At 41.7% G+C, this 16,654-nt stretch overlaps 1 protein-coding gene and 1 long non-coding RNA gene across 9 annotated transcripts in view; one reads left to right on the plus strand and one right to left on the minus strand.

The window, feature by feature from the left end:
- The window catches only part of foxp2 (forkhead box P2), a 103,367-nt gene that overhangs the window by 25,066 nt on the left and 61,647 nt on the right, over nucleotides 1–16,654 (plus strand). The window contains exon 1 of one of the 8 annotated variants that reach the window (XM_080886730.1): nucleotides 7,750–8,063. The exons of 6 other annotated variants lie outside the window; for them this stretch is intronic. The gene's annotated coding sequence lies outside the window, so the exon portion shown is untranslated. Of the gene's footprint in view, nucleotides 1–7,749; nucleotides 8,064–16,654 lie in introns of those variants that run through there. One more of the 8 variants, XM_080886733.1, reaches the window with a different exon arrangement.
- Nucleotides 5,846–8,579, minus strand: LOC308399457. The gene is made up of 3 exons (XR_013972178.1): nucleotides 8,340–8,579; nucleotides 6,758–6,958; nucleotides 5,846–5,956 (listed from the first exon to the last, which is right to left on the minus strand). It is a non-coding gene; the product is annotated as an uncharacterized lncRNA (long non-coding RNA).

Below are 16,654 nucleotides of genomic sequence, written 5' to 3' on the forward strand. Positions count from 1 at the left end.
AAACGTTTTCACGCCTCTTGTGAACGCCTCACAAAACGTGAAAAACATTTTGTGAACAATACACTTCTTATTGACACTTATTCTTTTTTAAAAGTCTCTTTTTTTCAGCTGGCATAACCCAAGCCACTCTATTGATAACTTCTAAAAATGGTTTTCTGAATTTCTTTTTTCTAATTCCATAAATTGCAGTCTTCCTTTCTCTTGTGATTTTTGAACAAACAGTTACAACCTTTTGATTCTTTGAAATCCCTGCCATCCGTTTCTGTTTTGATAAATTGTACATCTCGTCCTATTTTCAAAGTCATCAGCGATTGCGTTTTTGCCACTCAGAGCACTGAACATGGACAGCTTTTAAAGGTAGTGAGTAGGTCTGATAAGTGGCTCAATCCTTGTACTAAAGCATTTTTACTGAAGGTTTAATAGCTACTGTATAATGAATTATAATGTATTCTCTCCGATTGCAAATTTCCTCTAATACAGCCCTTCTGCTGTAGTGGAAAAAGTCCATCTGAATATTATTGTGACCAGCTTTTTAATAATACAAATCAATTGCATGATTTTAAGTAGTTAGACTCATACTTTTGTTGTAAATTTTCCCCCCAATGCCAAATGGAGTGGTGCTTGTATAATTGGAATAGCTAACCAATTTCAAAGCAGAAAAATTTTTCATCCCAAAAATGATTTGCTGTGTTTGTGGTACATCATGGTCAGCTCTAAGTCAACTGTATGTGTTAGTATAAAATACAGTCGAACATTTCAGCCTAGTTTGAACACATTGAAAAGCAATAGGCTTATGAATCATCTTGCTGTTCCAATTTAATGGAACATACCTTTCAATGACAGCGTGTACCAGCACATCATCAAAGTGAAACTTCCAAAGTTCCGCTTAACTTGTTGCTGAAATAGTTTCTCGTTTTCAAGAAAATTGCAGTGTGCCAAGTCTCCAGAAGTGTATCAGGGAATCTTCCTGAAGGAAAAATTGCCACTTGCATACTTGTCTTTGACCGAAGTGAAGCCCTCACCCACTCCAGGGGGAACATGTGCTGTTTAGGAAGATATAAAGGAGTAATTTTATTACTCGGTACATCTCCCCCTCAGAAGCCATTTCATTTCTCCTTTCAGCCTCCACAGAAGCCTTTATTTGATCTCATATTCCCGAGTATGACTGCCTCAAACCAGTCAGACTCCGTTTATTTTCATTTGGAAAACACATTTAGCGTTGAAGGGATGGCAAAGGATTTAAGTGAAGAGCAGGGGGTTCTGGTGTGGAAGGGACTGAGGCGAGTTTCTCTATCACATGTTAATGTTCTCCTGCAGGGATTGTTGGGAGCCAAACTTTAGATTTTTCTTTCCCGCAGTTTCTAGCGGTGTGACTGCTTTCAGCGTCATCACGAATAAGCTTTCAAACATTACCACTTCTAGTCTCCGCACAAATGCTTCCCTGCAAATAGCTGCTAAGTTTGCATCCATACAGTGAAATTGATACAGCTGGATACCCTTTACTCAGTGCTTTGAAATTGCAGATCATTGAAAAAGTGTGCCATTTATTAGGCAGCCCACTTAGGCAGCCCAGATGTAGCTGGTCACTTGAGAGGGAGACTTCCTCATAAACTCTGAGCCTTTACAGCGGGCACAACACCCAACGGTGGAGTCAAAATTAACCCGCAACCTTCCCTCAACTCCACATACTTGGCTAAATCCTGAGCCAGTGCAGCTGTCTGGAGGAGCCTGCACCTTATACACACAATTCCTAAAAAACTCTCCCCCTCTTCCTCATTTATCAGTGTTTCGGTCTGTCTCTCTGTCTGTGCCTGCAGCACCTATATCCTCTCCAGCCTGTGTCTGGTGACAGCATAATGAAAACATTTTTGTGAGAAGTGTCGTTTCAGTGCTCCGGAAGTCCCACTCACCTAAATAGTTCCTTCTCTATGTCTTGTCTGTCTTTTTTTGTATTTTTTTTTGTGCGTGTGGGCGAGTGGGGGGGTATTATAGCCTCCACTGGGCTCAGTTCCACACATTGAATTACCTCCAGATGTAATTCCTACTCCCCCCCAACCCCTTCACCCTCAAATTAGTGGCTAGTAAAAATTAGGTTTGAATTAGCCGTGGTGTGGAGAATATGAGAGTTTTAAGTTTTCCATATAATGAGTTTATTATTCTTTGCTAGAATGCCATTTTCCTGAATTAATTTGATCAGGTCTTTTTTTTTAAAGGTGTAATTGGTATCAAGTCGAATGGTGTTTTAGTCATGAATGGATAGCCACTATGTCAGCAGTGAACCCAGAAGGCTGAGGTAATCGGAGGTCTGTAAAGTCCACTTAAAAGCTCCACGTCACAACAGCTTCTGGGGATTATTCCCAAAAGTTTCCCTGTTATGGAACAGTCTAACAGAAGAAATAAAAGACAGTCAAAACATAAAACAGTTTAAAGTAAAATATAAAAACCTAATTTTAAATAAGTATAAGAATGAAGAAAACGGGGTTAACCCAGGACGGTAATGTTGCTGGAAATGGTGTTGCGGTTCTTTTTTGGTTGTTTTTTTGTTTTGTTTTGGTTTGTTGTTTTTCCATAACTTGTGTATCTGCAAATATACACATTCTGTATTTTTCATATGAAAGAAACTATACTGTGGTGGGGCTTGCTAATTTCTTGTTTTTGATTTATGTATGTTATGTTTTGTTTTACTTCATATGTTTATATGTTTCATATGTTGTTTGTTTAATTTAAGACAAAAAAAAAATTAAATGAATGAGAGGTAAAACTTGAGGGGGTAGGGACAAATAAGTAAATACTTCAGCCTACTCCTTTTCAAACAAATAATGGAATGATATTTTGTAATGATTGTGAAGGCACATGTTTGAAATGTTTGAAATAAAAATGAACTGAACTGAACTGAACTGAATCTAATTCATGGTCAGCATCTAATTTTTCATCCGGCATGAAAGCATTTTTTATTGCTACTTGTGAGTGCATTGATGGGATTCCTTGGATGTTAGATAGCGGGTTGTTGCATAGCATATACAGGTGTTGTGCTCTTTTGACTGCCAGTGAAGCTTGTCTCTTTGCCATTCAACTGTGTAGCCGTGGTTCTGGGAATGATAATCTCTTTGGCAGAGCTGGAGCTGTGGGATCCTCAGACACTACAGATCACTGTCATAAATGGGTTTCAGATTCATCCCCTAACAGGAAATCTGAATGCATGAGACGACTATTGAATCCCCCCCTCGCCTTTTTTTCTTTTTGGCCGTTGCTTTAGCTTGATGACATCTCAGTGGCCAAGAAGATAAAAAAACAAAAAAACCACAACAACTCAGTAGCATGTACTTTTCTCCTAGTAGGAATCTAATTAAACCGTAGCTGCCTTTTACTATATGACCATATCTACTGCTGTGAAAAAAGAGAAGTTGTCTTCCATGCTCTATTCTTTCATCTCCTTCCAATCTGCTGTATAACAGGTAAACTGCTGTGAGCTGCACTTGCTTGTTTAAATTTATCCATCTCAGCTGAGCCTTTGATTTCAGCAACTCGTTTAATTCAAATATGTTTTTGAAGAAAAGCTATTTTTCTTTCTTTCTTTTTTTTAGAATTGGGGGTGGGCATCGGAGGCAGCTGCGGTGGTGGGGGAAAATAAGAGGAGGCACTGGAGGGCCAATTTAACCTGGAGTGTCTGTCGCTAGTCTACCAGCTCCTTCGCTTCAAGAGGCCCAGTTAGCTTGAACTGTCTGACTTCTGTCATTTCGATCTCTTTTTATTTTTCTGCTGTAATGTATACTTTAATTCCCGCCCACCTGCCGTCTGTGTGTAGCTACGGCGTCGGCAGAAGCAGCTGGAGGGGAGGTGCAGGTATCATTAAGCCTTTGAGAGGCACCAGCGGAACAGTGCAGAGTGCTATACGTGGCTCCTTGCAGCGCGTGTTGATATTTTTGGGCCCAGTGAATGCACAGCCTAGTTTATTTTCAATAGAAGCGATGGCTGGGTTTGGCCAGAGTGTCCCCTCCAGCTGCTTACTCGGGCTGTTGATATTGAGTCAAGCAAACACTCTCTCAGGGATGTCCTGTTGGGCACTCGGCCAGAGTTGCAAATGGAAGTCACATGTGGAGAATCCCAGAGGAAGGCGAAGAGGCCTTAATTCACACACATTACCAATAATAATCAACTGTGGCAGTACTGGTCTTACTGGAAGCAAAGCCTTTCATTAATCACTGATTTAAAAATGTTGTATTTCTTACAATAGCAGCAAACAAACAAAAGTCAACATATTTATTATGATTATTACTATGATTGCAACAATCGGGGACCCCTCCACCCCCATTGACTTCTCTTGTGTTTCTTTTTTCTTTTTCTTTTTTGGCTTTCAAACACATATGCAAATATATTTGGACACTGTCATTATCATCCACTTAATAGGCATTTCATGAGGGATTTTCTGAATGCACGGTGCAGGGCAAGTTGCCATGGATACCCCGGTGCTTAAGTACAGTATATTAAAATGGTGCTGCCTTCCAACCACTTATATAATCACCGGTCTGTAATGGTCTTTGCTCTGTGGCCATAAGCAACATATCATGTGATCAGCATTGACCAGGACTAGTAAGAGCCCTACCCCCTCATTATGCCTTATTTGGCTTATTCATTTCATTCTTTGTAGGCAGGAATTAGTGGAACAGGAATTATGCTTGTGGAACATTTATGTGACAACTTATGAAAGGACCTTGTGTGTGTGTGTGTGTGACATGAATTTATTTCCAAAAATGGGAAAATTAAAAGAGGACATTTTAAACCTTATATTGAAAAGTCAGGATTATTGACCTCATATTACACGTGTATATAAAAATAACATATTCATTTTTTTTTCAATACAAGTGTAACATATGTATAATATAAATAGAAACTTGAGTTAACCATAAAGTCATAAATGCAATTTAAGGGCTCATCACCATCCCTGCTTAATTTATTTCCTCTGTGACAGTAAAATGTGTTTATAAAAGCCTTTACAGTCTCCTGCAAGTTCAATCTTGGCTGAGCACTTTCAGTGTCAAGTTGGAAGAATGTGCTTTGAGTAAACCAAAGTATTAAGACAAGCAAATCTTTTTACCTCTCTATAAAAAAAGAGGTTTTCATATGTCAGAGGACTGACATATGAAAACCTTTATTTTTTAAATGCAAAGCTTTTTTAAATGCAAAGCTTTTCCTCTCCATAGTGGTGTAGAACTCAAAAGTTATTTATTTTTAAGCCAACGATTCCTGCAGTGGTAAGGCTGCCCTTGCTAGCGTGCTAGGTGATGAATAATGACGGGTGCTCTACCAATTGTTCCAGGTGGCGCTAAATTTCTGGGAAGTAAGACAACATAAATAGACTTACTGAAAGGTTTGAGAGAAATATACCTATATTACACTTGTAATCTCTGAGAAATCTTTGTGCTTGCCTTTTGTCCTATTTTTTTTTTAATTTAAAAATTAGTGCATTATTTTGTAAATTCAATACATTTAGGCTAATACCTGTTAATAAAATTATAGCTGAAGATTGGCTCCTAGTAGCTGACCTTACAGCAGTGCATGTGCTTTTCAAGGCACACTTGACTTTGTCCCCAGTGCCAGTGTAGCTTTAATTAAAATAGTAGTGGTGTGTTTGTGTGCCTATAAACTATGGAAATTATAGCAGTGCTGGGAGATGGGAAGCATTTATTGCTATCATCAGTGTGGAGTTTGAGTGCGTTTCAGATGCACTGCTCCTCCACTGCTGCTGCTTTTGCCGAGGTTGGTAACCAGCTGCTGCCACCATCGCCCCTCCCCACTGTACCCACCACACATGTCTATCTATCCATCTCCCCCATTTTCTCCCTCTTTCCCCTCTCACTGTTCTGCTGCCACCACATCAAGACGCTGGTGGGCCTGTTTGTCTCTGTTGACCTTGGCAGCAGAAAGCACTGGAAGAAGAGACGTGGGGAACAAATACCTGAAGGGAGAAGGCACAGAATTGTCACAGAAGTGTAGAAACAGGCATAGCATTCCCCCTAGTGAGGCAAATGTTTCTAAGGCCAGGGGCCTCGTGTTTGTCTTTTCCAGTGGGGCACTCTGAGTAGTTTATTAAAGGGGCTGAAGGAGCTTTCTAGCCTGAAGCCCTTAGCGCTGAAAGAGAAATGGGAGAAATTACTGGCATAATGTGGATGCTTAGAGCAATTAACAGCAGTTGTTTAATGTTAGCCCCTTTTGACTCTCTCCGTCGCTGTCTCTTTTTTTTTTTCTCTCTTGCTTGCTTTTCCACTCTTGTCATCTCTCTTTCTCTCGCCTGCTTCAGCTCCCACGGTCTCTTTCAGCCTGTCATGATTGTTTGGTGTTTACCTTTCCTGGCTCAGAGCTCAGACAGTTGACACTAATGAAAATGCTACCTTTTTTTTTTTTTGGTCTGTGTTTGACTCTTAATAATGATATCATACAGCTAAAATATGCTCCAACAGAGCCGGGGAGATAATGTGCTATTCAGAGGCTGTTAAATTATACCAGTGCGCCGCTCTGAGCTGTGAGTTCAAGTGGTCTTTACCCCGCGTTGGGGGCTACATCTTTACCTAAATAAATCTGTCATAGTTGCCCCGGGTGCCGCTCTTTAAAACAGAAGATTCTTGCACTCCCTATAACCTCTTGCGGCTGCCTGTATGCTCGCACATGTGTGTGTCCGTTAGTGTGAATTTAATTTTAAAGTTGCATCTGTGCCAGATTTAGATGTGTATTTGTGTTTGATTATGTGGCACAAACTTACATAGGCAAAGGAATAAATAAAAGTCCTCTCTTGTATTAAATCTCTCTGGCCCATGTGGCACTGCAAGCTGGTGGCAGATGGACTAGCTTTCGGCATCTGTTGTGTGCAGACTGGGGGCTTTGTACTCCTCTCTCCTGGGGAAGACCGAGCCTTTCTTCTTGCCAGTAGATTCCTGTCTGTTGGAGCGACTAAGAAAAACATCTGTGGCATGCAAGGGAGAGGGAGGGAGAAAAAGGGGAGAGAAAGAGGAGGAAAAAAATTGACAAAAAGATTGGCAAACACCATTAGCCCTAAATGTTCCGTCTCATTGCCTGTTGTGCGTTGTTTACAATGGGGGAAACACGTCAATACATCACACGCAGCACATCTGATCCCAGCCGAGACTCGTTCAGCTCGTTTCAGCTTTTGTCAGCGTCTTTAGCCGGCGATAGGGATTGGCAGCTTTTGCACTTCTAGTAATAGATACTGACCTAATTCATTAGGCTTCAAATATGTGAATGTAACATTTGTACAAGCACATTTTCTCCTTTTATCAAGTAGTAAACCAAGCCTTTAAACATTCTGGCTGAGGGAGAAAAGCTGTGAAATGTTTGTCAGCTTGTGTGTTAATTTTTTTTCTTTTTTCTCTCTGTATATCTTTTTATATTTCTTCCTTCCCTTCCCATAACTGTTTTGTTTGGCCAATCATTTACATTTAAAAATACCTTTTGTTAAGGTATTTATAACAGTTTTAATGATCATCTTAGAAAAATAGTAAGCAAGCATTCGGCATGTGGCGGTCTCGCCAGTTTTCAACCTTTTGTCGTCTCCCTCCCCTCTCAGATTCCTCCAGTACCCCCCCCCCCCCCCCCCATTTCTTTGCCAACTCTCGCCACCCTCCGCCCCCTCCTCTCTGCTCCCCACGACCAGCCCCCCTACCCCGCCGATCAAGCCACTGGTTTTTGTGTACTATTGGTCCTCAGGCGTCAAAACAATCCAGCGGGGCTGCCTGACTTGTTTTAATTAGGCAGCACTGAAACGGCAACTGTCTCTCAGACGTGACCAGGCAGAGGTGCTCTCCCCTCGCACTACTGTAAATACCGCTGTAAATACTTCTCTGGTGATGTCTTTGACAGTAAGCGTCAGCTAGTTACTCTACTTTTTTTTCTTCCTTTTTTGCCTCCACTTTCCTGCCGTCTGTTTTCCGCTACTGGCATTTTCCCCTTCTCTTCATTTTTGATGCACCGTAATGCCCTCAGGTTTCTGAGAATACTTCTTCAAATGCTTCTTACCAGGGAGAGTGGATTTCTCAGTCATTGTTTAAAAGGTAGGTCATTTTATCTGCCTCTTTTGGACTATGTAGGACTTAGTTTTGTGTTAACGTAGCAGTGCTTCGTGATGTCGTGTAACTTGGAAATACACGGCTGTGATATGGCTTAATTGTTTTTAAGTGCCCCGTGCACGGTATGGAGGCTACCGACTGCCGCTGAGCCCTTCACTAATCCCATTCAGACTCTTTGAATCCACACACACACACACACTTTGACATGCACACAATCGGAGCTGAAAGGAAAAGCACTAGTATAAAGCCAGACACACATACCTTTGCGGCGAGTGCACCTCTCTCTTCTCGTACTTCTGTCCCCCTCTTGTCTCAGCAATGCCGACTACACAGAGCAAAGGAGAGAGCAGGTCCGGCAGGTTGTGCGCAAGAGCGATAGTGTGTGTGCACTTGCACGAGGGAGAGAGAAAGAGAGAGACAGAGAGCGTGTGCTCAGAGAAGCAGATGTGCGATTAGAGCGAGAGCAGCGCGAGCCTCCCTGGTAAGCATGCAGGCGAGATGCAAGGGGAGAGCCGGCGAACATCCTGTGACGAGTCACAGCAGTCCCCGTGTGAAGATCCCCACACACTCTCACATACACACACTCTCTCAGTCATACACAGGACCCACCCACACGCAGAGTACCTGCACACACACACACACACACTTAGACATTTGCACACGGATGCACATGCTTTATTGCTACTTTTTGGAAGTAGCTGAGATAAATAAAAAAAACTTATCTCAGATTTATTTTCTAAAAATGCATCAAAAGCAGAGCTTTACCTAGTAATTGCGGTATTGCTCATTTCCACTAAACCGGTGAATGAAATGATTAAGTGGTGTTTTCCTGTAATTGCAAAATTTCATTATCTTCAGACTTAAAAAAATGATGGTCTAATTATATCCAGTGCGGAGAGAGAAAGAAGCCACTGTCTCTCTGTCATAAATTTCCATTTTGTACACTACACCCCCTCACCCACACCCCCACCTCCCTCCTTCCACACACACACATGCGCGCACACACGCATACACACGCCCTCCGCTGTCCCTCTCCCATTCTTTTCCTTCTCTCCCCCAACTCAAGCCTCCTCTTTCGGGCCTGCATGTCCGACCTGCACAAGGGCCCCCCGATCGGTAATTGCCCCGGTGACAACTGGAAATGATAGAATAATTGTCAGGAGAGGCGTCTGGGCTTTCTCTTTTTTTCCCCCTCTTTTTTTCTTTTTTTTTTTAATGGGGCGAGTGTGATTTAAGTATGCATGAATGGTACAGTGGTGGTGAGGTGGCAAGAGAGCGAGAGGAGAGGAAAGGAGAAGGGGGGAACTGGGGCGGGGGCTGTGTGGCGGGTGGCGAGAAGTGTAGGGGGGGTTGGTGGTGGGGGGTGGCTTGTTTATGATGCCATCCCCCATAAACACGGCTAAAGTGATGACACAGATAGTGTTGCCTCTTCACACGGTGACACCAGTCGACTTGGGGCCGTTGCAGCTAGACACCCTCGGCGGTGGCAGAGCCAAGTACTCTGTTCCTCGGTCAAGCTCTCTGGCACTTCTCACCTTCAGGTAAAAAAAAGAAGAAAAAAAAAAGTCAGGCAGACTGTCCATCCATCTATTTATCCATCAATCCATCCATCATTCATCCAGCCATCAATCCTCTGTCACCCATAGTCGACTTCAGGCTCTTGGCTGTGTTTAATGGTTGTATTTTATTGCCGGGCTGTGTCTCCTGCCTTCCCCGTTGGTCGTCCCACTGTGTAACCGTTCAGCCTTGGTCTGCGGGCTCTGTTAATCTGCTGCTTAATTAGTGTTGATGAATGGCTCAGTGTGTATGGCTGTGTGTGTGTGTGTGTGTCTATGTGCATGCGTACAAGTGAGCACGTGTGTGCTGGTTTTGGCTTTGTGTGTGTGTGTGTGTGTGTGTGTTTGAATGAATTCGTGTGTGTGTGTGTGTGTGTGTGTGTGCATGAACTTGCTGTGGTATTTTCTGCTCTTGTACTATTTGGATAGTGTGTGTGTGTGAGTATGTGTGTTTTTCAGATGTTGCTACTCGCTTGCTAAGCTAATCATTGATCATTAAAATCAAGAGGACAGTGATGCACCACTATGATTAAGCCGAATAAAAGGGCACAGCCACTCAATAACCTTTCATAAGCTAATAACAATCAAATATTAATCAGCTGCAGATATGTGTTCTGAGAGGGCAAAGCTGTTACTTGAAGTTTGACTTATTTGTTTTTCTCCCATCTCTTTGCGTGTGGAGGGGGAAAAAATCCCAAACTCTTTGGAGCAGACGTTTAGTTTGAAGAGGAGAGAGGTCACAAGACTGATAATTGGTGAAGCACTAATTATCTTTATCAAAGGCGAGTGGGATCATTTGTTTACTTAAATATTGATGAGGGTGAGCAAGGCATGGTATTGGGCTATTGTGGGCATATTATTAACATTTTATAGGGCTTTGTGCAGGAATGTGAAAGGGACTCCTCTTCATAATTTAATACCCTAATGCATAATGAGCTATGTGATTAGTTCACATGGAGAATTGGCCAAACTCCATTTTGAAGGCAGATAATTTACATTGTTCTCTAGAGTCTGGCATATAATAGGTTCTTTAGCGCAATAAAATTAAATGCTACACATTTTATATTTCAGCTTACAAATCCCCCTGGCAGTATTCAGTTTTAAGTCTTCTTTTTCTGTTTTCTTCTATTCCTCCCCAAAAAAGAAATAAAAAGTGGGGAAGTGAAATTTAAAATTGTTAGACTAAAACACATGTTTACCTACATGTTTTATTTAGAATGCACACTCACCAATTAACACTGTTCATTAGCAGAGCTGCGTTATTTGTTTTGAAAGTTTAACCAATCACTTTGTTATGCTAATTGTGATGTAATTTAATTTGAGTTCCCGTAATGATGATGCCGCTATTATCCACATAAATGATGCAGTTAAGCAGCACGGCCTCATTTGCATGTGCTTGAAGGGAGAGAGGCTGAAAGGAGCCGGCTCCCGTATCACTCCGCTTTAATTTTCCACCTCTGTTCACTGCTGCCCTTTGGGTCTTCCTGGCCTGTCACCGGCTATTGATGATCAGCACTTTTATCTGATTATTATTTTTTATTTTATTATTTTTTTTAATGACAAAGTGGCCTTTTATTTGCCTGCTAACAGATTTCTATGACTACAATCTGGGGAGATTAAGCGATCGAAATACGAGGCGTTTACAAAATGCGGATGAAAATTTCCCTGCTGATTGTATTAAACATTAAGGTAACAGTTGATTTGCGTGCGCACACCTGCATGGATGCCTTACTTTTCATTTTCAGTGTCTCTGTTTTGGCTGTTGGGGGGGGGGGGGGGGTGAAGGCGGGAGGGGGGGGGTGGCTTCTTGAATTTAACATTTCCACATCAAAGTGGTTCTTTGTTGGTGCTCTGGCTTAATTTTTAATCTGTTGATTCCATCAGGATTTTTTTAGATTGGACATTATTGTGATGTGATTTGGACACTCAGGTATGTTTTATTTTAAAGCAGAGGTGCAGTCAAGCAGTCTATGCATACACACACTCAGCGGTCTCTGTATATATATATTTTTTCTTTTTTTTCATCCTAAGTGGAGCGGGATCGTTTCTTCTTTTTCTTCCGAGTCCCCAACCTTTCTGTGCAGAAAGTCCAACTAAGCCAAAGTTAAGGACATCTCATTATCTGTTTTGTCGTTGGCTAGACTTTAGTAATTTTCCTCAGAAGAGATGATTTTTTTCCCCCCCTCCTTACCAAACCCACCTTTTTATGCTTCTAATTGGTTACATAAATCTTGTCTGGTATGAATGAGGAATGTTGCGGTGTTGTCAACTGCAATCTTCACCCTTATTTACCAATTCATTAAGATCTATCGATGCAGGACTGCTGAGAGGGAATGACAACATAAATCAGAGCTCGAGACATAATGGCCCTAATCAACCAGAAATAACTGGAAACGTCACAATGAGCTATGTCTCTGTAGCTGTGTCAGACGCGGCTGGCTCCCCTGCGCCTGTCCGCTGGATCTGTGGAGAGGAGCGGAGAGTCAGACCCATCCAACTGTCATTAGCTCCTCTGATTTTTCTCAGCAAGAACACCAGAGCAACGTGAAGAATTTTGTCCATTTACTTCTTTTTTCTCTTATCCAGTCCTTGCAATGTGTCAAAGCAGCTCAGTTTTGATCACTTACAGTATTTTCTGAGTGAAACACTTCCAGATACGATGTCTATAAATACAGTTAGGTCTGGAGTGCCTTGTATTCGCCGCGCACCTCCTCTCCTCGTGATAAAGATTATTGCACGAGACAATGAGGCCTCCCCTCTTTATAGGTCAATTAGCCCTGATTAGGTGGGCTGAGTTAATTAATGAAATTGGCAAATATGCAAATGAGAGCCGACTGATCGGGCTTTCGTCACTGTCTCGCTCGCCCACAGCGGCAGGGCTGTCTACAGCTTCAACAGAACGAGGTGCCTGATAGGTAACATGTAAATGATATGGGTCGAGCCTAAATGCAGGAGAGGACTAGTCTCTCTCCTCCTCTTTTTCCATCAGGGGACAAGCCGTGCTGCACTAATATTTCAAAGACGTGTGCATTTATTACTATACCACATAAATCTATTAATAGTAAAATATTTTGTTTATAATTTTTTTTCTTGATTTTTAATGAGATACTAGTGGATTTTATTTTATTAATACCAATGCTTGCCTTTCATATCCATTTATATTAGTAACTGGATAGCTGGTGTACAATGAATATTTTGCTATTATTATATTTCAGAGCTGGTTGCATTCACATAACACTAATTTGTATTAACGCAGTATCATTCCCACTATTCCTGAGTGCCTCTTGCATTTGAATCTAAAGAGACATTGTGCAGATTGTACAATTGAACATGCACTTTACACTCTTTCCTATGGTCCTCTTTGTCATTTTATTCACCCCCTTTCTTTCTTTCTTTCTTTCTTTCTTTCTTTCTTTCTTTCCACTTTCTGTTCTCCACTCTGACACACTCTCACACATCCATTCAGGGACACTTACATACTGTGGCAAATAGTCTGTCTTTTATCTTATTCTTTCTCATCTCTTTATTGTAAATAGAAGAGAATTAAGTTCTGAACATTCTTGACTGAATGTCTCCTATCACAGAACTACAATTTATTGTCAGCTCAAATGAAGAATTGAAATATGACTGAGGTTTTTCTCAGGACAGGAGATAACCACATTTGATTCCGTTGCTTTGAATAATGTTAATCCGGAAAAAAGCAAAGTCCATTATTCATATTCATCTCTTTTCATTTGGCCCCACTCCTGATTTTGTAAATATGATTTCTTCAGCTACCACCCCCACACCCCTTTTTTTTTCCAAAGCAATCTTTATTCACCAGTGAAGCACTTTTGAAATTCCTCTATCTGAGAGCAGAAACCATTACCATACACAGGTTTATAAGAAGTAGTCATTAATGCTCTTTTATGGTGGCCTTTTAGTGCCAAAAGGGAAGCTTTTAATTCTAAGGCACGGCAGCCTGGGTCTCCTTACTTAATCCGGAGGACTGGGTTGTGTCGAATGTAGCTTTCCAAGTGGTCGTTTTTCCATCTCAAACTCCAAACTCGCTACAAGAAGCTGTAGGTTGTAATGAATTGCTTGTGATGTCCCCCCTCGTGCTGTGACAGCTCACTGGCAGGGAAAAAAAACAACAATTCACACTGAGGTACAAACAGATATATGATCACAATCAAAGATTGTTTGAAGGCATAAAATTTGTAGATTAAGTTATTAAACTTTTTGCCAGTCATTATTTAAAATTCAGTGATTTTTTTAGCATCGTTTTTTTCAGTCAAGCACATACGTGGCATTTTGATTTATTAAGCAATCTGAAGTATTGAATATGTGAGCTCTTGCCCTTGCCTAGTTACTTCTTTATTTTGTATGCATAGTAACTTATGGCAATGATGAATTAATTTCACTCAAGCACAGAATCTGTGATTATTTTAAATGGTAACCATATCTAGACTTGATCAGAGAGCTGTGAGGAGTCAGCAGACTGTGAAATGTAATTTCTATTATTATTAGATATATATTTTTTTTCATTCTGAACTCACACACCAAAAGAATTCCATCCAACCACCTGAAATGTGAACCGATAATGAACGGACGTCTGGGATCACAGATTTACCGGTCACTTTTTTTTCCTCCGCCCTTTCTTTTGTGTCATCCTAATGAAAATATTTTTTGCAACTCATGCATGTAGAATGTGAAAATGGATCTGTGTTTTAGATAGACACAGTGGAGAACATCCTCATGCTGAGAATGGATAGCCCAGGGACTCTGAACAAAAATTCCTCAGTGTTCCCCAGACTGTGTTGGAGCATTGGAGACAGCTGTGTATTCCCACTAGATGGATTGCCAGTGTCATAGTGTGTGTTTACTGCACATGATAGAGCGGGAGACAGGCCAGGTAATGAGGCTACATTAAGGGCTTTTAGAGCTCGCAAACAAAGATGGAGGGCTGCTTCTTTCCCCTTTAATGATAGGTGTGTGTTTTGTTGTGTATGTGCAGAACTGGGAGTGTGTGTGTGTGCGACTAAGGCAATGAAAGGCTCAATTTTCCTTACACCTTTGTTGTGTCACTTCTCCAAAGAAATCGGAGAATTTCTCCAGATTTCTGGGCCAAACGCCCCGTCGGGACACTTTCTCAGATTCCTGACAATGCAAGATTCAACAGTAAATATTTGCTATAACTGAAGAGGAAGCAAGCAATCGAGTGATTGTAGAGTTGCACACGAAATGAGACAAAAGCTGGAGTTGCTCTGAAGCTTTGCAAAATGAAGTGTCTTTTCTTTCTGTTGAACCTCTATCCTAATAGAAATGTTGGTGCCTTCAGCGACAGTAAATTTAGAGTGCTCAAAGCTATCTTCATCTCTTATAACCCAAACGCCGAGTATCACTGTCATCTTCCTTCCCAAAGCTATACGTCTGCAGAATTACCAGCATATTACCAGGTAATAACAGGCTTCCTCTTTGCTTCCGATCATGATAATAAGTGGTCTAGGTTCTCCCTCATTGGAAGATTATGGCTTGAGGAAATGGCATCAAATAGCGGGTGTGTTGAAATGCAGGACACCAATTTATGGATGTCAAACACACGTGCAGGCAAGCCGGCAGCCGGCAAGCCTCACTCATGCAGCAATAAAGCAGCCACATTGGAACGACGGCCTTGGCGGATATTGTAGCTGGAGGTGGCGTGGTTCCTTCCAACCCAGTTGGTTCAGGACAGGCTGAGCTGGGGTCAGGGCTGGTACCCCTCAGGGAGAGGGCACCGTGGTGGGCTCATGCACATATACAGACGCAGTCTTACATGCATGCTTCATACAGTCACGCCCCCAGGTGCAGAGCATTGTCACTCTCGAGTATTGTGCATGTGTTTGTGCGCACACACGCGTGTATGTGTGTGTGTGTGTCTATCTGTGACAGTTCCATCACCCCCACAGTCAGATCCACAGCTTGGTTGCCCGCTCGTCATTGCAGCCTGGCTGTGTTTCTAATTGACATTCTAATTGGCAGATTTGAATGCCGCCTTTAGATGGCTAATTAATTTATCTCACTGCTGTCATTAAGGTTAAAGCACCATCTGATCTCTGCGAATATACTTTGCATATATCTGCATTATCATTATGTTGCAGATTTTATTTTGGAGGAGGTGAGGAAGATTATAGCGTTGAGATTAAGCTGGCCATCTTATTATTTATGTATTCAGATTCAGATTTTTCTAACAGTTTTTTTTAACCCTTTTTTCTTTATTTGACTTTAACTTTTTATAAATAGTAAGCTGATGTGAGCTCAGATTTTTCTTTTAAAAAAAGAGTAAAATCACATTGATTTGTTAATATCAAAGTAGCAATTTTCCTTGGATTTCCACCATAGTTTGCGTTGCATTCAGATGTTATTAAAAATCCTCATTTCCTCGTCTCTTATATCTTCAGGTTTTCCGAACATCCGTCGCCGGTCCAAGAAAGAAAGCAGGAAAAAAAAAAAGAGAGATCCAAGCTCCATTAGAATGTTCATAAAATCATAGTAAAGGCAATCAGACAGTCTTTCTCTGAATATTTTAAACATTGGGCATGTAAAATTTATGCCTAATTTGAATACTTATTAGCCGGCTGATCTCGGCTGCAGCCTTGAGTTTCTTATGCTGAGATTCATCACCGGATTGGATGTCACATTGTGCCAGTCTCTCTCTCTCTCTCTCTCTACCTCCCCCCTGAAAACATCACCACCTTCCTCCCTCTCTCCATCCCACACCCTCTCTTCCTCTCGCACTCCTTCACTTTCATTCTTCTCCTCTGCCTTTCTTCGTCATCCCCCACCCTTTCTGTCTATCTCTGCCTTCTTTTACTGCGTCTCTCTCCATCAGTAGTGAGCGCTGCGGTGTTAAACAGGGGCCTGTTTGTTCACAAGCACGCCTTGTCCTGGCCTCTTCCCTATTTACTTGTGTCCCGGGCAGCTGTCGCCCTGCTCTGTGTAATAGCTCAGCCCTGTTTGTTCTCCCTGCCTAGATCCTGTTTATCCTGGCTGTGGACATCC

Source organism: Rhamphochromis sp. 'chilingali' (assembly GCF_963969265.1).
Source record: "Rhamphochromis sp. 'chilingali' genome assembly, chromosome: 7".
NCBI classification, from domain to species: domain Eukaryota; kingdom Metazoa; phylum Chordata; class Actinopteri; order Cichliformes; family Cichlidae; genus Rhamphochromis; species Rhamphochromis sp. 'chilingali'.